The sequence below is a fragment of the Lissotriton vulgaris genome, unplaced genomic scaffold (assembly GCF_964263255.1).
Source record: "Lissotriton vulgaris unplaced genomic scaffold, aLisVul1.2 SCAFFOLD_3397, whole genome shotgun sequence".
NCBI lineage: Eukaryota > Metazoa > Chordata > Amphibia > Caudata > Salamandridae > Lissotriton > Lissotriton vulgaris.
In genome coordinates, this window is record NW_028242767.1 from 33,231 (window position 1) to 58,290 (window position 25,060).

Sequence of the window (25,060 nt, forward strand, 5' to 3'; positions counted from 1 at the left end):
AAAAGTGGCAGCTTTCGGAATCATCAATTTGGGCGTCACTCGTTCTGCAGGTAAGATGTTCCCGGTAGATTATGGCCAGCCCACCTCCTCTACCTCTTTGTCTATGGAGGGTTTGGATGAGGTAGCCTGGGGGAAGGGCGGATACGGCGTCCGCATCGGTGCTGTCAGAAAGCCAGGTTTCTGTAAGAAATAGTGCATCCAAGCATTGATCTTGGATCAACTCGTTGACTTCGAGAGCATGCTTGGGGAGGGAACGACAGTTGAGAAGACCCAGTTGTAATCTAGGTTTGGCTGTGGTCTGGAAGGTTGGATAACAGTGCGTACAGCTTGTGAAGGGTTTATCCGTGTCGTGAATGTAACGACAGCCTAGGTTTTTTTCGGGTCGAAGATTCAAAAGCGTGTCTGCTGTATACATCAGGCGACTGAAGGGTAGATCTGGCAGAGTCCCTGGGCCTGGGTCCGTCCGGGCCCGGACGGGCACAGACGGGCTTGCCTTTGGCGCGCCTTCGGCGCGCATCCGGCGCTCCCGCTGCGCTCGTCCGCTGCACGTCCTGTTTATGCACATTTCTAGGGCAAGGGGGGCGTGGCCTCAAGTGGGTGTTGTCGGCGAGCACGCCTGATCTAATGGCGGCCGCTCGAGTCTGGGGAATAGCGCGACAGCGTTTGCTCAGCTGTGTGCTACAAGAGGGTTTTGCTGTCTTGCCAGCTGGGTTTGAGAACACAGTGCAGGTAATTAAAGTGACACCACACAATGTATACAAAGATTTAAAACAAGTTTTTGGCAGTGGCTGTAAAGTACCTCCAGCTCCCGGCTTCCGCCTCAGGACTGGGTCAGAGATTTCTTCGTTGCGCTGTTGATCAGCGTTTAAGTAGGCGGGCCGGGGGGCGTGGCCTCAAGTGGTCGTTGTCGGCGAGCACGCCTGATCTAATGGCGGCCGCTCGAGTCTGGGGAATAGCGCGACAGCGTTTGCTCAGCTGTGTGCTACAAGAGGGTTTTGCTGTCTTGCCAGCTGGGTTTGAGAACACAGTGCAGGTAATTAAAGTGACACCACACAATGTATACAAAGATTTAAAACAAGTTTTTGGCAGTGGCTGTAAAGTACCTCCAGCTCCCGGCTTCCGCCTCAGGACTGGGTCAGAGATTTCTTCGTTGCGCTGTTGATCAGCGTTTAAGTAGGCGGGCCGGGGGGCGTGGCCTCAAGTGGGCGTTGTCGGCGAGCACGCCTGATCTAATGGCGGCCGCTCGAGTCTGGGGAATAGCGCGACAGCGTTTGCTCAGCTGTGTGCTACAAGAGGGTTTTGCTGTCTTGCCAGCTGGGTTTGAGAACACAGTGCAGGTAATTAAAGTGACACCACACAATGTATACAAAGATTTAAAACAAGTTTTTGGCAGTGGCTGTAAAGTACCTCCAGCTCCCGGCTTCCGCCTCAGGACTGGGTCAGAGACTTCTTACCAACTGTACCGTCTAAACACCACGGTCCAGATCAAGAAGCCCAGAAAGAGTACTTTTTCTACCCTTCTAATCTTTTGGAAGTTGGTTCTGGTTCAGCACAAGGTCCACTTCCGAACTCATTCTATATTACCGCGAGCAGCTTGAGGTGATAAACATGTACCCCAAATCCTCTTCTCAGAAGCGAAAGCAAACCAACAGAAGCCTTAGGCTGCACAAATGGTGGAAACTCCGGAAATACAAGACTCAGTCCTAACCACATAACTCAGAATTGACAGACATCAAATTCTTCATATTGACTGTGGCTTCAGCGGTCATAGCCATGACCACAGAAATACAGTATATTAGGGAAGAGATCACCACTTTCCGGGAACGACTCACGCATTAAGAACAGAGGATCGCAGCTGTGAAGAGGAGACTACATAATCAAAATGAGACAGGGTCCCACTCCTAAATATAGAGCTTGCATAAGAAAAACATTGATTTGGAAGACCACAGCAGTACAGAAAATGTACTAATCTCTTAAATACTGAAACAGGTCGAAAAAGACGACATGCAAGCATTCTTACAGCACTTTCATCCCAACCTTGTTGAATATCATGTTTGGTCGTCCCGTAAAATTTCAACAGGTGCATTGAGTATGATCTCCAAATAAGAATACTGGAGCTCACCTCGAACAAGACTTAATTTGGTGTTTAGGGCACCAACAAGCAAGGAAGATTTCTGCAGAGGACCCTGCCCACCCTTGGCGGAGTCTCTCACATGACCCTTGTGGACCCGGGTACTCACCCAGCAGTCCGGCTCCTCAGCAATCTTCCTAGGGTTCGTTAGCTTGCTATCAATAAGGTGCTGGTGTAGCTCTAGAAAAGTTACCAGACAAGTGCTCCCATGCAAACAAATCATAGAGCTCCTCAAAAGTACTCACTTTGCTACACTTCACCCAACCATCCAAAGCTCTGCAAAAGAAAGACACATATTCTACCCAGGTAGTTGCCTCCAGCTTTTTACAATTCCTGAACCTCTGTCTATAGAGTTCTGGGGTCAACCCATACCTTGTCATCAGGGCTTCCTTCATGTGGGCATAAAGCATCCTACTCTCTCTGGGCAGGTCTAACAATGTATCCATCCCATCACTAACAAAGCGTCCCCACAATCCCGCTCCCCAATCCTTCTCGACCCGGTGGGCCAACATTGTCATTCCATAGGCTGCAAACCACTGCCCAATATTTTCATGCTTATGGAAATATTTGAGGACATCCTTGGGGAAATATACCCTGCCTTCTGCAGGCACAGATGGTGCGCTGCCACAAGAGGGACTCATTTCTAAATTCTTAGCCTAAAGCTCCAATTCCCTCAAACATTTCTCATGTGCTAATATCTCTCTTTTTCCCTTTCAAAAGCTAATCTGTTAATCTCAAGCTCCAGATTCTTACTTTCTAGGTCCTTTTGACCTTCCAACTTGAGCCTGGCCATCTCCATTCTATGCAATCTATGCAATCTATTTCGCCCCCTGTCCTCCAGCTCTCCTGGGGACAGGCCCTTGGAAGAAACACTGCTGCCTACGGGGGAAGACACTCTCTCCCTGGCTGGACCCAATGGCCCATCTAGCTGCCCTTCTGCATTCTCAGCCCCTTTTGCATTCTCTTCCACATGCTCAGGGGCATTTATTGCTTCCAAAATCAAACAAAGACAAGACATGGTGGTTTGATGGTCTGACAAAGGCGGAAATGTAGTCTTTTGACCTCTAGACAAATACAACCTGGAGGCACAAACACAACTGTAGGATAGGGAATGCTACAGCCACATCAGTGCCACCAACATCATGGGAGTACAGGAAAAGTTTCACAAGGCACTGTATGAATGGAGAGGTGTTGGGCTCATTTCAAAGCAAGGAGTGGATTTCCTGAAAATTAACTATCCTGTGACGCCCCAACTTTACCTTATACCAAAGATCCATAAAGATGCCCTGTGTCCCCCAGGAAGACCAATCATATCCGCGATTGGAGGACTTTTTGAAAACACATTAAAATACATAGACTTCTTCCTTCAGCCCTATGTCCATGAACTCCCAGCATACATCAGAGAGACAGATTTTTTTTAACAAACATTTATGATCAAACATGGAATAACAATTTTGTATTTATGACAATAAATGTAAATGTTGGATACTTGTAAAGCGCACTGTTACTCTACCCGAGTGTCCTGGCGCTATAGACCGCTGGGGAACCCGTCCTGGTTTTCCCTGTGAGATGGTCCCTTTCTGGGTATCTCCAGGGTGAAACCAGGCATCCCCGGCGTCTGTGGGGGGCCGTTGTGGAGATGAGGTAAGCTTAATGCCCAGAGTTGCCGAGTGTGTTCCCTGGTTAGAGTAGGCACTGAGGCGAGAATTATCGAGTCCGTTGACCCTGGTCCAAGACCCTGCCGCATCAGGAATTGAACCCTGGTCCCGGGCTGTTCTCGGCTTACAGGTCTGCCGCCTCTAACCAGTGAGCCACACCACTCCACTGGATGTGCATACTTTATACACCAGTATAAGACACAGGGATGGCCTGAATGCATTGAGCCACTATATGGGGAAACAACCTTTGGGTCTACACCAACTCACCATGATGCTGGTACAAATGGCAGAATGGTGTTTAGACAACAATATATTTATTTTTGACAGACTCTTCTATAAACAAACACAAGGCACAGCCATGGGTACTTGCTTCGCCCCCAGCTATGATACTTTTCATATGGGCTGGTGGGAGGAGCAAGTACTCATGAAGACGCAAAGGAAATCTATGACTGAAAATGTGAGTTTGTATGTCAGGTACATAGATGACATCTTTATTCTGTGGCAGGCCTCTGAAGAAAGTGCTAAATGTTTTTCAGAAAAAAAACAATAACAGCCTAAATCTATCATTCACGTGTACCACTAGTAGAGAATCCATCAAATTCCTAGATCTAGAAATCTATGTAGAAAACAACAAAATACAGTCTAGGACATACAGAAAACCTACCTCAGGTAACGCAATCCTCCACGCCACCAGCTTCCACCCCACAAGTCTCAAGGAGAGCATGCCATATGCGGGATGCCTCTGGATGAAGCGTAATTGCGTACACATGAAGGATTGAGACAATTTACAGAGGGCTTGTTTGAGAGACTAAAATGCAGAGGATACAGTACCAAAACATTGTCCAGCGCTGATCAGAAAAGTGCCAATATCAAAAAGGAAGACCTGCTATTTTGCACAAACAGAAATAAAAACACTTATAAAAAAGAAACAACATCCAGATTGATTACAGGCTTCAATGCTTACCATACTAACCTCCGTAAAATATTGCACAGGCACTGGCAACTAGTACTGAGCGATCCAGTCATAGGCCCCACCTGCGCCAAACTTCCCCAGATTACATTTAGAAGTGCAAAATCTATGCGACAGGAACTTGTTTGTAATGCACCAAGAATAAAAAAGGGATCCGGCTGGCTGAAACCACAGAGAGGGTTCCATACATGATTTAAATGTAAAGCGTGCAAACATAGAATGAATACTAAAACAGTCCCTTTGCCACTTAAACGCCTTTTGAAATTAGAGGCAGTTACAGCTCCGGCTTCTCGATCCCAGCGCTCGGGTAGGTTGGTTGAGGGCGTCCTACTATGGACAGGGCACCTTCGTCTGAGGTGCTATCCACAGAGAAGACTGTTGAAGAAAGCGCTTCTCTTTAGTAAGGTTTCACTAGAAGTGGCGGGACTACTTGCCTGCCGCCCAGTACAGTGGTAGGTAGAACATTTCTCCATACCACTTCGTGTAGATAGTTACCTGTAGGTCCTGATGAAATGCACTGTATCTTACTGAACACTTAGCATGAAACATGTCGACCAGTAACACAGAGAAGAGCATTGCTCCCCTGGACAATAGAGCCAGCGAGCAGCCTCTCTTTAATCTTTTTTAATAAGGTAGATTACCACGTTATTAAACTTACTCAGTGGACTATCTAACCTTTTTCAATACACCACCCTTCCACATCTACACTCTTCCCTAGGGCCCTCACACCCACGGCACTATACGACAGGAACAAAAGATCTCCGTCAAAGAGCCTCTCTATGGGTGCCCGTCGGATATTGCACCGCCGACCCGACGAGGAGCAAACCCATATGATGAAGCAGGACACCTAGCTTGCTGGGTGTGTGAGGGTTTTAGTTCCAAAAGGGAGGTTCTCCCTCCCCTTTCAGTGTGCCTTCACCCATTGTTTGGTTCATCCCCTGCCCCCTTCCTTTAGCATCCTCTACTGGGGAACTGTGCACCCTTCTTTGTTTAGTTACACATGTAAAACAGATTTCGCAGTTTACGTTCTCCAGTGTTCATGTGCAAAACAATACGTGGGAAGTACCGTACACGTGCGGATATTACAACATCTTAGGAGCATCACACATGATGACCCTACATATCCGGTAGCGAGACACATGCCATAGTAGTAAGTCTCAAGAATTTTCTTTCTTTGTGATTGAGTGTCTCCAAAAACCTTAGAGGAGGGAACAGACAGCTAACACTCAGGAGATTAGAATCAAGGTATATAATCCTACTTGATTCCAAAATCCCAAATGGGATTAATGCAGACAAGGCACTTAATGTACATCTTTAACAAGCTCGCCCCTTGTCCTGCTCCTGATCTCTTTCCGTAGCATTAGGTTCTTACACTTGAGTCATTTTGTATAATTCTTTTTGCACATTTTTCACAATTTAAGTCAATACTTTATTCAGTAGTTGAGCGGGCATTCACTTTCAATTCACGTTCCACAATAAAGGAGAAAGAGATCCTGGGGTAATTGCCCACCTGGGCTTTATTCACGGTCTATTCCTTTATTACCCTACATGTATTTACATTTCACCTAATACTTAAAGATGCTGTTTATACGCATTAACTGTTAACCCCTTGCAGCTAAACCCGTAACCAACGCTGTTTTAATCACTGTGTATATTTGGTAATAAATATGAGGTTTGTTTAATGTCACAGTTTGCATATTTTTGATTTTTAACTAAATACAGTTGTGCCGATAGCACCATAGTCTAAAACAATGGTGAAATTATTTTTTCTTCGGTTTAATAATGCACTGTCATGGGTTAGCATACCAATTCTTCTATGTCCTTTGCCTGAACTGGTTGCTGTGACAACCTACTGAATGTGCTTGTTAATGTTAATGTTAAAAATGATTTATAAAGCGCACGTACACCAGATGGCTTCATGGCGCTGTAAAGGTTCAGAGATGGTAAACGGACAGCTTTAGTTATAGGCTTGTGCAAATAGCCACATTTTAAGGGATTTCCTAAATTGCATTAGCTCAGTACAGGAACGGATCTCCAACGGGAAAGTGTTCCACAGTCTAGGAGCAAGAGTGGCAAATCTACAGCCGCCATGACTGACTCGTCTGAATACGGGGATGGTAAGAAGTGTGAGGTGAGCAGAGCGGAGGTTCCGGAATATTAAGGTGTTAATAAATTTGGGGTTTTTACCATGCAAAGATTTAAAGATGAGGCAGCCCACCTTAAAGGCACAGCGTTGAGGGATTGGGAGCCAGTGAAGTGTCCTCAGCAAAGGGGTGGCAGACTGCCACCTGGGTTGATGCATGATCAATCTGGCTGCCTGGTTTTGGGCCATCTGTAACCGTTTAAACAGACAGATAGGCATGCCCAAGTATACAGAGTTTGCATAGTCTAGGAGAGACAAGACTGTGGCGACCACCACTTGGATCAGGGCTTCCTGTGTGAAAAACCAATGTATCTTTTTGATCTTCCTTATTTGAAATAAACATTTGGAGATGACCGTGCCAACCTGGGTTTTTAGTGACAGATCATGGTTGAGGGTAACTCCTAATGTTTTGGCCGAGTGGGAGGGGGAGGGAGAAGGACCTAACTCTGAAGGCCAGTAATGAGGACCCCCAAATTTAAAGCTGTCCCCAGTGAGAAAAAGTTCCGTCTTCCCAGGGTTTAACTTAAGGTGGTTCTGGTCCATCCACTGTTGGATATGTAACATAGTGGCCTAAAATTCGGTGATGGAACTGTGGGAGTTATCAATCGGGAAACCAGTTGTAGATCATCTGCATAGTTAAAAACTGTCACTTTCCTGTTTTTAAGGGACTGGATTAAGGGGAGGATGTAAAGATTGAACAGATGGGGAGAAAGAGCGGAACCTTGTGCTACTCCACAGTTGGTTTTGCGTGGTGGGGCCATAAAGTTGCCTAGGCAGACGGCCTGGAAGTGATCCTCCAGGAAGGAGGAGAGCCAACAAGCCGCAGTACCCAAAATGCTGGCTTGTTTGACACGGTCGACCAGGGCAGCATGGTCGACCGTGTCAAAGGACCAGTGATTGAGGAGAGCGTTTATCCGCACCATCACGGAGAGTGTCCAGGACAGCTAAGATGACAGTTTCAATAGAATGGGCTGGCCGGAAACCTGCATGATAGGAATTGAGATATTTAGATTCTTCCAGGAAGGCTGGCAGACATTTGGCCACGTGAGCCTCTAGCACTTTTGCTAAGAACGGGAGTAGGGAGATGGGACGATAATTAGGTAAAAGTCTAGGATCAGCACCGGGTTTCTTCAGAAGAGGGACCACAGTGGCTTTTTTAAATGCTTTAGGAACTTGACCGGTAGTGAATGACTCATTCAGAAGTGTCAGTGCTGGGCCTGGATAGACTGATAAACAGTCCTTGAGTATGTGGGGTGGGCAGCAGCCAGAAGGAGCTCCAGATTTGACTTTTACGAGGAGCTCCTGAAGAATCTCAGTGCTAATGGGGGGAAACAACTGAGGGTGCATTTGTTACTCTGTATAGTGGTAGCGGGTGACATGGAGGGGTGCAGAGGAATGCTGGCTTTGATGGTACTGATTTTTTCAATCAAGTAATCATTTAGAGAATTACAGAGAGCTAGAGAGGGCATCACTTTTGTAAGAACCCTGTCTGGGTTGGACAGTTCATTCATGATAACAAAGATTTCTTTGGAGCTTTTGTTAGAGTTAAGAATGCGTGAAGAGCAATGAGCATCTTTCGCTGTGATGATAGTCTTCATATATTCTTTCTAGATGATATGTACAGCAGTTTCTTGTCAGGGGAGGATTTCCATCGCCACTGCCTCTCTAGTTGGCGTAAGGCCAGTTTCTGGGTTTTAAGTGCAGAGGGGAACCATCTCTGGGCGTTGGCACGTCGGGCTAATTTGATTTTCCTAAGAGGTGCGTGCATGTTACTGGCCTCAAGAAGCCATTGGGAGAAGTTTGCCTCAGTGTTGTTGATGTCATTTCCCGGGGACGGGGTGGTGTTGGTCAAGGTGTCGAGAAAGTCTTTTTTATTGAAGGCATTCCATTTCCTGGCATAGCCACCTTCAACTGTTCTGATTTTATGAAGAGTCGGCAGTATGATCATGAAGTTTAGAAGATGATGATCACTCCAGATGCAAGGGTCAATTGTAGGGGTTGAAGTGGTCATGCCATTAGTCCACACTTGATCTAGGATGTGCCCCTTCACATGGGTGGGAGAGGAGACTTGCTGTGTAAAATTTAAGTTAGTAAGGAGATCGGACAGCTCAGCCGATTGAGGTCCTTCAAGGGGGTCATAGTAAAAGGGGGTAATGTACCAATTTTAAGGTGTCCGGGGAGTAGGTAATAGCTCGGGCATACTGCCTGGGCCCTGGGTCTGGATGGGTGCTGACGGGCCCAGATAGGCTTGTCTTTGGCACGCCCGCTGCGCGCGTCCGCTGCGCTTCTGCGCTGCTGGTTGCATTTGACTCCGGTCCCCGCCCACAGCTCCGCCCTCTCGCCACCCGATTGGCTGTTGCAGGAGGAGTCACTCGAGGCAGCAGGGAAGCCGGAACAGCCGACTTATGCGCAAGGTCAATAGCTTGTAATAGTTTTAAAGACACAGGAAACACAGTAAAATGATTCTAGCAGTGCAAATTTTCTTTTCTAAAGTTTAAAATTCAGCTTTTTGGCAGCCTAAGCGAACCAGTCATTAGAGCCTAATGGCGATCTCCTGCGCTGCTGGCTGCATTTGACTCCGGGCCCCAGCCACAGCTCTGACCTCTCACCACCTGATTGGCTGTTGCTTGAGATATATACTGAGAAATTTTAAAGATACCTGATGTAGAGAACAAGGCGGTATTCCCCCACTCACAAGTTTATGTATTTATTTTACAAGGGGCGGAGGGGGCAGCCACTGCAAGACCACAGGAAGGAAGATGGGCCCAGCTTCAACACCACAGAAGCCTGGTGGGAGTACCCGGCTCTGACACGCACATTACATCTCACCACCACCAACCCAGCAGCACAACTCACATTCCATACTCAGAGGGTGGCAGTTAGACACGAGAGAGAACTCCTAATGGAAACTAAGAGTTACTAGTCCGAGTCAAAGGGAGCACGAGGAGAACCCAAGCAAACACAGCAGTGTTGCTGCAAACAAAAGGAGAGGACACAAAGCATACAACATGGAGAAACAGTCTAAGAATATGACAACAGAATTGTACTCGAGTTAGGAGCACATGCACTTGAAACCGAGTCTATCGGTTTAATACAGACATGCCAACCCTCCCGATTCAGGCGTGAGACTACCGATTTCAAGGCTAGTCTCCCGCCTCCCAAATCCTGCAAGCAAAAACCAGATTCCTCGGGGTTTCAGCTGACAGGGCTTGGTATTGTGTAAAGTGCCAATTCTTCCAGTAATAGTCAGAGTGGCCATGCAGGGGCTCTAGAAGGGGTGAAAAAACAACAAAGCGTAATTAACAAGGGAATGGTCTTTTAAAGACCTGTGTAGTATTGAGGGGGGAGGTGGGCTGTGTGTGTGCGCACAGGAAGCTGTTTTTGCCCAGGCTGTCACACGGGGGTGGGGGAGCAGGAGCATGCACTGCCAGCAACCTGCCAGGCCACTGCACAACACTTTCATCACCCTCTCTCTGCCTGCCATTGCGCTCCATGATTCTGAAAGGTATGAAAAAAACGTGCATTTGTGTTTCAAATGTCAAATCCTGAAGCAGCACACTTCCAAAGCCCATACATGCCAGTAACCCGATTCAAGGCCCCATTCTCCCGATTTTTTTTTTATCTCCCTCTTTGCTCTTCTGAAATGTTGGCATGTATGGTTTAATAATCCCTTACACTGGGGCCGTTCACACGGTGGCGTTGCACTATTTTAAAGCAGCACAACAGTGCGGTGAGCAGTTTACAAACCATTATAAAAGATGTTCCAGACTGGTTTATGAGAACCCTGCCAGAGCTTCGGGGTAACCACTAACTATGTCCACGATTCCCATTTAGATTTTAGGTTAACTGTATTTGTGGATACAATTGAAAATCTGATGTACATCCGGTTTGCGGCCATTAGTGAACACCCAGTATTACAATGTGAGTTCTCATAAATCTCCACTAGGTGGCAACCTTGTATTTTCAAACGAGTATAATTGTATTCAATTACTAATTTACAGGAAAATTTAAATTGCACTTGAGCATCCGCTCATGATTGAATGCGAACTTATTTGCTATTTGATCAATGAATCTGCATTATCTATTGTTCATTAGTTTCAGAATATAACATTCTAAAGCACATAACACACACACTAGGTTTTACACTATTTCATATAATTCGTATATGTGTATAATCAATTTTTATTAAATTAATCAAATAAGTTGACTTATTTGTCATGTCGTTAATCGTTTCTCATATATATTACGTTTGCACTATTGCCCCTTGCCTTATTTTATCGCTCAGTACGAAGTTCAACCTTGTCTCCCTGGTCAAGAAACACTAGTTGTGAAATAGCCGCCTTAGCCCCACCTTGTCACTATGCATACGTTCAGTAAACTTTTCACCAGTTTTAGGCAATTGTGATTTGTTTTTAGACTCTTCAAACAATATACGCATCTAAAGCAGTGAATTTTAACGGGTAACTTAGAATCGGTGCACGTGTGCAAATAATGTTAACAGTAGGTTTTCTAATGCTGCCTACTTCGATCCACAGCATTGCAAAGTGTTGTGAATTGTAGGAACACTGTTCATGTTTTATGCTTGAAAAGATATGTACATTAAACTATTAACTTTTTACGCCTACAGTTTGCGCCTGAATAACAGATGCCTGGCCACGTCCATTATTAGTGCGTTTAATGACCATGTGTAGTGTTAAAACCTGTAATTTACTCATACTTCGCGGTTTCAGAGTCTTTTTAAAGTTGTAATGTAGAAAAGTAGGTCTGAGATGGGTAGCTAAGCTGCAATCTAGTGTCTTACAAGCCCACCACTACTAACGTCTTCGCGTTTCCCCAACAACAAATAATGGATTTTCAACCGTGCCACAGAATTTAAGAAATGCAATACAATTTAAGAATATAAGAATTTAAGAAATGTAGATACAAATTGCCAAATTAGAGGACCTGTTTCACAAAGCAGCTCGTAAAATTCAGAAATATATTCCTTAACATTTACTCCCATGTTTGAATTAGATTAAAGGCTTTTTGAGTGCCAACACAATCACTGTGGTACTCCTGGAAACCTACTACACTCCTAGAATACCAGAAGTCCTCTTACAAAATGTATTCATGAAGATGTATGCGATATATCTGTAGAGCAAACCTAGCCAAAAGGCAATGGAGCATTGTAGCATGGTCAAAGACAAGCAGGAAGTCAACAAGTAAGAGAGAGAGCTGGTTTGAGGACCAGTCATGCATTATGATGCAGAAATTCTTTAAAGGGGTGAGTTTTCAACTCTTTCTTAAATTGGCACAGTGTTGGGGCAGTTCTGATGGATACGGGGAGGTTTTTCCAGATCCTAGGTATATAGATGAAAAAGGCCCAATGCCTTGTTTTTTCTTCTTTACACTTCTTCGCCTGGAGTCTGATGAGAACCACGAGGGATGATGAGCTTGTCTGCAGGATAAGATGACGGCTGGTAGTGATGGCTTTGTGAATGAGGCAGCTGGTTTTAAAGATGGTGCAAGCGATAAGGTGAGCCAATCGTGTTTCATCAGGATGGAGGGTGACCATATTTCTTCAAGCCTCTTGTAAGATAAGCTGTTGCGCATAGTTTGCCCTTAAGGGGTTCCAGTGTAGAGTCTTGGAAGCCACGGATCACACGTTACCACCATTCAGATGCAAGAGTAAAGGAGCTTGAACATCAGTTGTGAAGTCTCTACCTGAAATAATTTGTTCCACTTTCCTTAGCAGAGAGATCTGGTTTCAGGCCACCTTTTGTTTTTGGTAACGTGCTCCTAGAGGGTGAGGTTGGGGACCTGGGTGAATCCAAGCAACTCAGCTTTCGGTTAAAGTTGGGGTTCCAAGTTGTCAAGAATCAGGTCATCGAGTCAGATTTGCACAGTTCCTGGTTCGCTGTTCATGACAAATAACAAGAATACTATCTTGGTCGGGTGGAGGTTCAGCAGGCGCTGGACAACCAAGTCTGAATAATGTGCAGGGAGCATCTGAGACACTGGATGTCTGAAGCAGAGGAGACTTTCAAGCAGAGCTGTACAACATCAGCATATTGGTGAATGCTGATGTTATCTGCGAGTAAAGAACCAACAAGCTCCTGTATAAGGGTTAAAATAATAGGGAACAGTATGGAATATTAGGGAACTCTGCAAGTGACACAGATCTTTTGGGACTCAAAGGTGCCCCTGTGAACAAAATATTGCCAGATGGAAAGGTAGAAGGAGAACTAGTATAGGAAACGGGAAATTTATTTGGAGTGGATTTTTGAAGCAGGGTCTAGTTTTACCATATAGTGCCTCAAGCCCATTCTCTCCACACCTGAAGCATGAGTCTCAATTGTCCCTGCCAGCCCATAGACAGGGTTGTGCTAAAATTCATACTGCCTTGAGTGTCTACAGAGGCAGTAGGCCTCACACCCTCCTGTAACCTCAGATGTATCTCTCCTATGAAGGCGAATAACCTCAGGTCTTTCTGATTAAGGAGTGGGGGCCAACTGGGACTTTCCGCACCTTTGGAAACTTAAATAGTGACAGGGCTTAAAATAAACAATACTCTTAAAAGGAGCCTCCACCTTAAAGGTGCCACAAAGTGTTTTTGATAAAAAGTTCAAATTTTAGTTTGTTCTGCGGTCAAGCACCTGCCAAAATTAGATCTTGTGGTCAACTGTTTATCAATTAAAATGTATAAAAGGACTGTTTACTCAACAATTCGTTGACCACCATGTACAGTGTACCTTTTGTCACGTCGATGGTGCTCCCGGTTAACTGTTTTATTTAGCATTTTTGATTGAGGTTGCAATGCTTCATTGTACTTTGATGTTCAGTTTCTCTCTCTCTCTGTCTCTCTTTCTTTGCATTGGCGTGATTTTGAACTTACTAGAATTCATGTTTTTGTTCCCAATCTGCGAGGTGTCTTTGACACTTATTACCTACTAGAATGCATAGTAATTTTTGATTAATGATGTGTCTGACATTTATTGTCTTAACTGTTTCTTGAATAAATAGTGTCACTCGGACTCAGTTCCTGCATTTCACATGTGTCTTGTTATTTTGGATAGCACATTTCTGCGGTAAAGTATGTTAAAAATTACCGACCAACAGATTACTAACTCAACACAAGGAGTAATCACAGATCTAATCAGAGTGAACCTTTCAAAGGCACTAAATTAACCTTAACTCAGCCCCCTGGTACCTATAGAATAGAGCAGACCGGCTTAAGTTAGGGAAATGTGTATGGTATTTATAAAGCACCAAAACAGTATTACAGTCAAAATATTAAAAAATCAAAATCCCAAACCGAATTAGATCAATAGAGTAAACTATAATGAAGAAAATTATACCAAAAATGACAAAAAATCCAATTAGTGGAACTGGAGATATGAATTGTTAAAGTTTTAAGTAGAAATTGTTGCGAAAAGCACTAAGCACCAATGATAGTCTATGTTCGTGGTAGACCGAAATCCAGGTGCAATTTTGTGCCGACAGCGATGGAGCAGAGGTTGGATACATCAACCAGGTTCATTCTGGTCAAAGATTTTACCGTCTGATGTAGTCTTTTAAGTCCCAATATTTCAGGGTTTCTGGAGCACAGGCTTCTGGGTCAAATCTAGGGCTCCCAGGACCGCAGGGCAGCACTTACGGGTCAGGACTCATTCCAGCAGAGGCCACCAGCAATGTCCTGACTAGGTCCAATTGCCACCGGTCAGCTGGGCATTTCATGGAAAAGGTCTCTTGAAGTTTATTGTGTCCAGGTAGCCACATATGAGTTTAGCCAACTGACCTTTGGAGTCTACTTGTTTCGCTGGGTACGAGAGGGTCCTGTCCTTCAGGATTCCTCTCAGGTCACAGACAGCAGGTCACGTCCACTTCTGTTCTTCCACAGGTCCAGCAAGTGTTTTTAAGTGGGAGCCTTGAGGTGCCACATTTATACCTTGCACCAACTAGTGGGTGGAAAGGACTCCTGGATGCTCCCTAATCAACTGGGTAAAGGTTACTTGGGCCAACCATACCCACTTTTTTAGTAGTTCCTGTTTGCCTTACAACAAACAGATCCAAAATGTTGTGTATCAGGGCATCTTCAAGATGGTGAAAGTATTCAGCAACACTAAACTTGGGCTCTCAGCTCAGGGTGTGAGTGGGTAATGTGCTATGGAAATCCTAGTAACCTCCTACATACAACATTAAAATCCAGTTTGAAGCAGGCACTGTATCCACAACATACCAAGAGACAGAAATCGGATAGGAAAAAAGCAGGGCCCTTCAGCAACCAGACAGGTGACACATAAGAATTGTCTTGGCATTCTGTTCCCTTCCTTTCAAGTATGCCCCAAGTGTTACATATGGCTCAACAGACCTGTCAAAGCAGACTTTGAAAGTGTGGTGTAACAGCCGCCACTCTATCCTGTGGAGTTCAGAGGAGGATCTCTGCCCATTAAGACCAACCTATTGTTTGCTCCTGGGAGGCATTTCACACCTATTCCTGGGCAAAGTACAGGCTGGGAATTGCTAAGGAGTTAATGCAGATTCTCCTCTAGGCACATCAGGTAGGCTTTCTAAAGTTACTTTTCTTATTATTTTTTACAAATTCAAGTTCACAATTGAATTGGGTTTTAATAACTATTAAAAATAGTGGTTTCATAATTTTTCTAGCAGGTCACTTTCTATGAGTTAACAATATTAGTATTTTAACCTGCACTTTGGTTTTCTTCACGGAACAGCTAGGCCTGCCATAGGATAACAATCTTGTGAGCCATGTCACTGTAGGAGTACGCTAACATTTATTTTCTACATGTCTCACTTTTAAATAGCATGCAACCTACCTTGTGGCCTACAAGGGGTGACTTATTGGTATTTAAAAGGGAGGTTTTTTCCTTTCAAAAGGATTGTTCAAGCAGGTTGCACTGTAGGTTTTTCACTGCAGCAGTCAGGCTACAGTGGTAGGCCTGAAGCTGTGTCTTTTTAGGTCGAGCCAATCCCATTCCGCAGGAATGGATAGGGGAGAATTTTAGTGTGCAAAATAAGTTCTCAAACCATCGGGCGGATTTCCAACAGTTCACGTGAAATCATGTGAACACAAGCACGGGCATTTCCCCACATCAAAGCCATCAGCCTCCCTCCCACAGGCTCCCCCAGTGTGCGCAGTGCTCGCTGGCCTCACTTCTCCTCCCCCCTAATTGCTTGCACTTTCACAGCCACCAGGCCGTGAGCTACATCAAAGGGTTCCGCTGCCCCGCCCCCTGCTTCACGGCCGCTTCTCATTTCTGCCCGTCAAGCTTGTTGTATCGGCGGGCTTTAACTTTAAGTACGTGTTTCCTCATTAGTTCTTCAGATTACGCTTATCCTACCTCCAGAGCGTTTAGTGGTACATATCATTTTATTGGGTATTGATTCTTTCGCCCTCACCCTTCTGTATCGTTAACCTAGTTAAATACCTACACCGAAGTCATCGGAATTTATAAAGCCACCCCTTCAGGTTCTCCGAAAAAGTCACAGTTGAGAACGCCACCCCTTGCCTTGCACCTGCGGCTCGTCACTGTGCGTTTAAATACACCTCCCCAGACAGTGGCCATGACGGAGTTATGCTATTGAATTGCTATACCGCTAATATAGTTAAGCAGAAAATACATAATAAAAGGAAGCACATGATCGTTTGTAGTGTGCCAAGTCTTCTTTTACATTGTGATTGAAGACGCCACATCATAATGTGGAGTGGTGTGGCTCACTGGTTAGAGGCGGCAGACCCGTAAGCAGACGACGGCCCGGGACCAGGGCTCGATTCCTGACGTGGCAGGGTCGTGGACCAGGGTCAGCGGGCTCGATAATTCTCGCCTCGGTGCCTACTCCAGTCAGGGACCACACTCGGCAACTCTGGGCATTAGCTTGCCTCATCTTCACAACGGCCCCCCCCAGACCGCTGGGGATGCTTGGTCGCACCTTAGAGATACCCATTAGGGACCATCTCTCAGGGTGAGCCAGGACGGATTCCCCAGCGGTCGAAGCGTGGAGATACTCCTCCGGGAGTCGATCCTAGCGCTATATATAATGCGCTGCTCGTAACTAGTTTTAAATGTCGACATATTTTAGATAGAGGCACACCGAATACTCCATAAACGACCTCCATAAACGACGAAAAAAGTACATTACCCTGTGTTGTGCCACCAAAATACCCAAAAAGTATTTTGCTTCATGAACATTCTGTAAATCAAATACGGAAATTGAGCACTTTAAAATGGCTGCAAGCATATCGTGCAGCGGATGCGCACAGGCCAGCGACCGCCACCTATTTAAATGGTTTACAGCATGTTCCGATTCCACGCTCCTCCTCCCCTCTGCAGAAAATCTTCCTCTTCAAAGGAGAGATTTTGTTTCTATTTAAGGGACACAAAACCAATTAACTCCTAAATTGAGTTATAATTGTTGTTCTGACATTCTTGAGCTCATTCATACCTCTCCCCCTTCGTCCTGCGCCCTCCACCCCCATCCCTCCTCTCCGAAACACCATGGACGATGGTGTAAGCACACTTTTCACGGTCGCCAGGCCGTGTCTCGCATTTCTCTTCCCCCCCCTCCCCACAGCAATGCCAAGAGGTTGTTATTTGTATGTTGCTTACGTTCTCGCCGCTTTTTATTGCAGTTGTGTAAGTAATTGTAAGCGTATTTCTTATCTGTCTTGATTGTTAAGGATTTTATGAATCCCTCAGCTCTATCGCAAGAGATCCCTCCATCGCAAGATCTCTGTAATGCGATATCTGATTACTTCGAGAACAAAATCCTAACCATTACTAACACCTTTCCATCAGGAACCACAACAACAATGGATGATGAAGAGATAGTGAAGATGACCTCCTCCCTCCGTCTTGATGAGTTCGCCCCAGTATCCCTGGAGGAAACTGCTAAAGCTATCTTAGCCAGCAAATCAGGTTCCCCCTTTGATCCCTGCCCCCCTCCGGTGTTGCATTATCTAATAGAGATGGCTAATCCTATGATTAACAGTATCATCAATTCCTCTCTAGCAACAGCAAGTATCCCTAACGATTGGAAATTGGCAGCTGTCAAGCCACTCCAAAAAAAGGCCCTAGCCGATCCTACTACCCTTTCCAACCTACGTCCGATTTCCTTGTTACCCATTCTATTCAAGCTGACTGAAAAGTTTGTCAACAGTCAACTGACTAACTTTTTGGAGAAGAATAACGTTCTCCACCCTAATCAGTCAGGATTTCGGTCAGAACATTCTACCGAATCAGCTTTATTATACACCGCTGAAACCTTAAGAGCAGCAATGGACCAAAGAAAACAGGCCGTCCTTATCCTACTTGACCTGTCGGCAGCCTTCGATACCGTGTCCCACAACATCTTATTGGACCGGTTGGCTGCCGCAGGGGTAGGAGGACAGGTGTTGGCCTGGTGTAGGAACTTCCTCACTGACAGACGCCAAATAACAGTGCTAGGCCCATATCAATCTGAGGCTAAATACGTCAGCTCAGGAGTGCCACAGGGCTCTAGTTTGAGCCCTGTCCTTTTCAATCTATATATGGCACCTCTGATGAATCTGATCGCGTCATTCAGGATCAGTTCTATTTCTTACGCTGACGACACCCAACTGATTTTGTTGTTGGACAGGGAACGGCCAGGAGCCGAGGAAGACCTTAGGGACTGTCTTGCAGCAACATTTAAATGGATGAACAACAACCATTTAAAGTGCAACGCCGGAAAAACGAAAATTTTACCTATAGGGACCAATAATCCTTTCTCCCCTATAGCATGCTGGCCAGTAGATGCTGAAGTCCCACCCAACACAATTGCATCCGCCCGTAATCTAGGCATAAAATTTGACAAACACTTATCCTTCAAACCCCAGGCTGTAGCAGTAGCAGGCATGTGCTTCCAAATCATTAAAGCACTTAGGAAGTTCTTTGATCTTCTCCCTCTTTCGGCGAGGAAAACAGTCGCAGTAGCCTTAATAAATTCTAGGCTGGACTATTGCAATGGACTTTATGTTGGAGCAAACAAAATCGTTCTCCACAAATTGCAGATGGTCCAAAATGCGGCAGCCCGCCTCGTACTGCGTTTGCCCCGTAGATCGTCAGCCTCAGCAGCCCTCAACACTCTACATTGGCTGCCAATAGGGAAGAGAATTTTATTTAAACTTCTCTTAATTACCTTCAGGGCATTCCACCAACGTGGCCCAACCTACCTACGAAAGGGGTTTAAAAGATACTATCCAGCGCGTTGTCTGAGATCCGCAAGCCAGAATTTACTTACTACTCCTCGGTTCAAACTGGCCACAAAGGGTGGCAAATCCATCTTTGTGCTGGGCACTAAGGCCTGGAACAAACTCCCTCTCTCCTTGCGGTCTTTTTCCCAAGAAGCTTCCTTCAGGAAGGCATTGAAAACCTGGATCTTCTCTCTGCCTGACGCTTTGTGCAGGAACCTAGTGTAATGGTTGTGCAGAAATTAGGACATCTTTTCCCTTTCCAACTCCTCCATCTGGGTTGTGTAAGCGCCAAGATACTCCTTGGAGTGGAAGTAGCGCGGTAGAAATGTCCATTACATTACATTACATTACATTACATTTTGTTTTAACTGTGTTTAATGCCCCCTAATTATGTTATTTTTGTAAACGCGTTTTCATGTCGATATTGCGAAGCGCTTTCGTTCGCTCAGGGCATGTAGGCACTTTAAAAAAACAGAAAAAAGAAATAAATATAGTTGTTCACAGAACGGAAATAAATTAGTTGCGAGTGGTATCAGAAAAGTTATGATTTTTTTTTTAGCAGTTACATCGCTGTATAAGCCTGGGCAGGAAAGAGGACAGTATTAGCCGGCTTCATGGTATATGCCACCGGTGTCGGCAATTCAATATCAAAACTTCACCATGGCCACCGGATGTCACATAGTCAACTAAGTTCTGGGGTGATGTCTATAAACGCGCAAGTACACGCCTGGGGAGGAGTTCAACAATTATATTCCTTTTGACAACCTGAGCGTTGGCTTTATAACATTTTGATGATTGAGGTGCGCAAGGTCAGTGAGATCTGGAGGTGTTTTCAATGCTGCAGCGTCTCTATTGCTTGTTGCTTCTTTTTAACATAATACGGGCATATGACATCAAGGGGGGGGTCTTCTTTTAAGAGAAGAATAGTTAATCGTTTCAAAAGGAATCCTCATGCTGGCATTAGCTCTGTGTATTGATTGAAACAAATCTGTTGTATATCCTGTGGCAGCATTCGTGACAACGCATAGCTCTCTGTGTTTGCATGCAAAAGGCTCCGAGTCATCTTCATGGTAGAGATTAGCTTCAATGTATCGGAGCAGTTATCTTTCGCTCCGCTTGGGGTTTATTGTTTGCAGCCTGTGGTAAAACATGCAGCATTGCAGAAATATATACTTTTGCATATAAAACATTTTTGTGTATGTGTATAGTGGATTTACAGTTTATTCCTTATTACAAGTGACAGTGTATCTGAGCAGTTATTATTGGCTCTACTTACAAATAACTCACTATAGTTTGTGACAGCCATCTGATATCATCATTTGGACACAGAGCATCGGAGCTTTCAGTCACTGCAGCCTCAGCACATTGGTTTCTCCCCCCTTCCACAATGCAATAAAGTTGTATTTGTTTCCTTCTATATTATTTGCATGTGTGTGCCGATAAATGCAAGTGAGAGCTAGAAATAGAGGGTGAGTTTATTTGTCGCTATACCTGTGATACTGCACTACTTCTGTCTCGCTTTAAATCGGCTGAAGTCTTCTGATTAAACAAGGGAGAGTTTTTTTATTTATAGATTAGTATTTTAATGCTTGCATGTAAACATAAGCACAAGATTTTGCAAACTTTAAACTTAACATGGTCTGCAGGTTCAAGCGATTTCCCCCATAGATTGTTGTAATGCGCAACGGCTCAGGGCATGGACTCTGAAGGGCTGCCCTTTCTATGAACTCTGAGGTGAAGGGTCTCTGCTTTTCCTGACTTTGCTAATGCTTGTTTCTTGCACTTTTATTCCCTGATCTCCCACCATCACTCCTACCCCACACATGGACCTCCCACAACCCCTCTTCCCCGATCTCCCACCATTACTCATACCCCGCTCTGTGTTTTTTCTTGCAATTTTATGTAGCACGACCTCGATCGGGAGGCATTGGAGCACTTTACACGAGGACCACTTACATTACACAAGGACGTAGTCTGCAGCTCTGGCCATAATGCCTTATCTAACCTCTCCTTTTTCGCTTTGTCCTCCTTCGCAACCTTTGCTCTTCTCTCCCCTCTCTGTTGCTCTCCAACCTTTTAATAAAGCTTACAGCAGAGAGTATTCAACGCCCAGTATGTACAAGTTGAGAGTGAAATGATTTTACCTCTCTTCTTCTCTACGTCTTTTTCCTAACCTTTTCTCTGTGGCCTCTCCGCGCCATCTCTCTTCTCCCTCAGCCTCACCACCCTCACTCTTTCCACCCTCACTCTTCTCCCCCTTTTCCATCTCGGTTGTAGCCACTTTGCTCTCTCTTTCTTTCTTCTCTCCCCCACCCGTGTTCCTGTCACTCTTCTCGCCCTTTCTCCTCTTCTTTCCACCCAATACCATTTCAATCCCTCTTCCCCGATCTCCCATCATCACTCCTACCCCGCTCCGTCTTTTCTTGTTTTACAATGCTACATTCTTGAATACTATGCATTTAACAGACAACAGTCGCCAATGGGCCTGAAGCCAGACAGAGCCACCCTGCCATCCTGCTTGATGAATGGATTTGCATTTGCTCGTGAAAGCAGTAAACATGCCCGAGGCGCCAGCAGAGCTCAAGCCACTCGGAGGCATCCAGACACCTCCTTAAGGGTTGTTTTCCTCTGGGTGCCGAGTTATTTTACACGTAACTCCTAACATACACAAGGTTCTCTTTTATAGAAATATATAGTATCTTAAACATTAATGAGTTTGTGGTAAAATTGGAACGGCACTATGGTGGGCGCATCTAAGTATTTCCCCCTGTTAGCATTATGTTAGGGCTTTTAGCCAATGTAAGTTTTTTTTTCTCCCCAAAAAACTTTGTTTGTTAGTCACAGGCAATGTCAAGGAGGTTTTCTATTATTTTGCTTAAACGATATTTGTACCTTATTTTAAGTTTACACAGTACATTAGATGATTTTCTCTTCCTTCTCTCTTTTTTTTCTGTCACATTAGCGCAAAAGGTATATAACTTTCCATTATGTATCTTGAATGGAGATTAAAATTGCTCTCACATCTTTGGTCTCTTTGTCTCACACTCTACACATTTATTTTACACTTGTTATTTTTGCTTCACACTTTTTCTTTGGCACACACGTTACCAGCCGTCAGTGCACGCTTTCACCAGGCACACACACCACCAGCCGTCAGTGCACGCTTTAACCAGGCAGACACACAACGGCAGCTGTCGGTGCACGTTTTAACCAACACACTCCTTCAACCGTCAGTGCACACTTTCGCCAGGCATACACCACCAGTCGTCACTACACGCTTCCACCAGGCAAACACCAACAGCCGTCAGTGCACGCTTTATAGGCACACACACACACACCATTAGCGTCAGGCATCCACAAGAGTCAGGCTTTCACAAGCTTCAGGCATCCACAAGCGTCAAAAATCCACAGGCATCAGACATCCACAGGCATCAGACAATAGACATCCACAGGCATCAGACAACAGACATCCACAGGCATCAGACAACAGACATCCACAGGCATCAGCCAACAGAAATCCACAGGCATCAGACAACAGACATCCACAGGCATCAGACTACAGACATCCACAGGCATCAGACAACAGACATCCACAGGCATCAGACAACAGACATCCACAGGCATCAGACAACAGACATCCACAGGCATCAGACAACAGACATCCACAGGCATCAGACATCCACAGCCATCAGACATCCACAGCCATCAGACATCCACAGCCATCAGACATCCACAGCCATCAGACATCCACAGCCATCAGACATCCACAGCCATCAGACATCCACAGCCATCAGACATCCACAGCCATCAGACATCCACAGGCATCAGACATCCACAGGCATCAGGCATCAGACATCCACAGGCATCAGACATCCACAGGCATCAGGCATCAGACATCCACAAGCATCAGACATCCACAAGCATCACCCATCAGACATTCACAAGCGTCAGGCATCCACAAGCGTCAGGCATCCACAAGCGTCAGGCATCCACAAGCGTCAGGCATCCACAAGCGTCAGACATCCACAAGCGTCAGACATCTACAGACATCCTCAGGCATCCACAGGCGTCGGGCATCCACAGGCGTCGGGCATCCACAAGCGTCAGGCATCCACAAGCGTCAGGCATCCACAAGCGTCAGGCATCCACAAGCGTCAGGCATCCACAAGCGTCAGGCATCCACAAGCGTCAGGCATCCACAAGCGTCAGGCATCCACAGACATCCTCAGGTATCCACAGGCGTCAGGCATCCACAGGCGTCAGGCATCCACAGGCGTCAGGCATCCACAGGCGTCAGGCATCCACAAGCGTCCCTTTCATCAGCTCTCTGCCATCCTCGTTAGCTTCAAATGTTTCTGGTTCCTCACAAGGCCCCTCCAGCTCTCGCCTTGCTACATTTTACATTGCCACAGCACAACTGAACGCCACAACACCACTGAACGCCACAGCATCACTCAACGCCACAGCATCGCTCAACGCCACAGCATCGCTCAACGCCACAGCATCGCTCAACGCCACAGCATCGCTCAACGCCACAGCATCGCTCAACGCCACAGCATCGCTCAACGCCACAGCATCGCTCAAAGCCCAAAGCATCACTGATCGCCACAGCACCACTGATCGCCACAGCACCACTGATCGCCACAGCACCACTGATCGCCACAGCACCACTGATCGCCACAGCACCACTGATCGCCACAGCACCACTGATCGCCACAGCACCACTGATCGCCACAGCACCACTGATCGCCACAGCACCACTGATCGCCACAGCACCACTGATCGCCACAGCATCACTCAGCATCACTGAACGCCACAGCATCACTCAGCACCACTGAACTCCACAGCATCTCTCTGTGCAACCATTCAACAACTGGTTCAAATATGTTCTCTCAATGTTTCAAGCTTTATTACAAATGACACAAAAATATGTTAATATTTCTCTTCTGTTCTTGGATTTTTGTCACAATAAAATACACTGAACATAATCTTCGCAAAAGTTATTTACAAAAGTTTAAGCTATTGCCATAAATTACAATAACTTTTATTTAAGTATTAATTATTAAAAAAAATTAAAAGCCATTGTTATTTGTAATATCAATACATCTAAGTCACGTAAATACAACACATATTGCATTACAAATGCTACAGGTGTCACGTTTGCGAAAGTTAAAACTATTGGCATTATAAATGACAAAGCTAATAATTTCGCTATTTTCAAAACCAACACATAAAAAAAAATTGTCATTTACAATACCAATAGCTCAAACTTTCCTAATGCGAGACCTATTGTTGCAAATGCTTGTTTAATACTAGGGGATTTCTCCAAAGGGCGCCATACTAATCCCATTAATTGTCCCACATTAAAATCATGATGGAAATGAGGACTGTAGATAATGTGCCATTAAGTGCAATTTACAGTTGTATAATTTCACATATAGAGTCTAAAGGACTTTACTATCACAATTTTAAAATAAATGCATCTACATCCTTGCAGCGTTTAAAAATGGGGTCAGGTACACACACTTTTTGGCACGCCCCTGAACCAATAATTTAAATGAAATTAAACAAAGAGAAGGAAAGTATTACTGATAGCATTTTACATGAGAGAACTTTACAGAAACTGGTTAGTTCAATCTAGAGAAATAAGAAAAGTATAACAAAGGTGCTACAGGACTAAATTCTTAATAAAGAGAAGAAACAAATTCGTGTTAAATTGCAGGCTTATTTTTATAAAATTCATACACAATTTGGAACATACCTTCTTTTGCACATGCCAGGCCCCCAGAGCCTCCACCAATCACCAGGAGATCGTACTCATGACTTCCTGTCGAAAGAACACAAAAAGCATATGAGTTACAGAGAACACATGGCAAGAAACTAAACTTCCAAATCTGATGGACATTAGGAGATAAAATGTTTGACCAGTCCAGCCTAAAGGAATTAG

The 25,060-nt window shown here is 45.1% G+C and overlaps 1 long non-coding RNA gene across 1 annotated transcript in view; it reads right to left on the minus strand.

Annotated features, from left to right (window-relative positions):
- The window catches only part of LOC147668849 (uncharacterized), a 112,211-nt gene that overhangs the window by 21,827 nt on the left and 65,324 nt on the right, over positions 1–25,060 (minus strand). Inside the window, exon 2 of the long non-coding RNA XR_015303795.1 lies at positions 24,875–24,940. This is a non-coding gene — a long non-coding RNA (uncharacterized LOC147668849). The remainder of the gene's footprint in view (positions 1–24,874; positions 24,941–25,060) is intronic.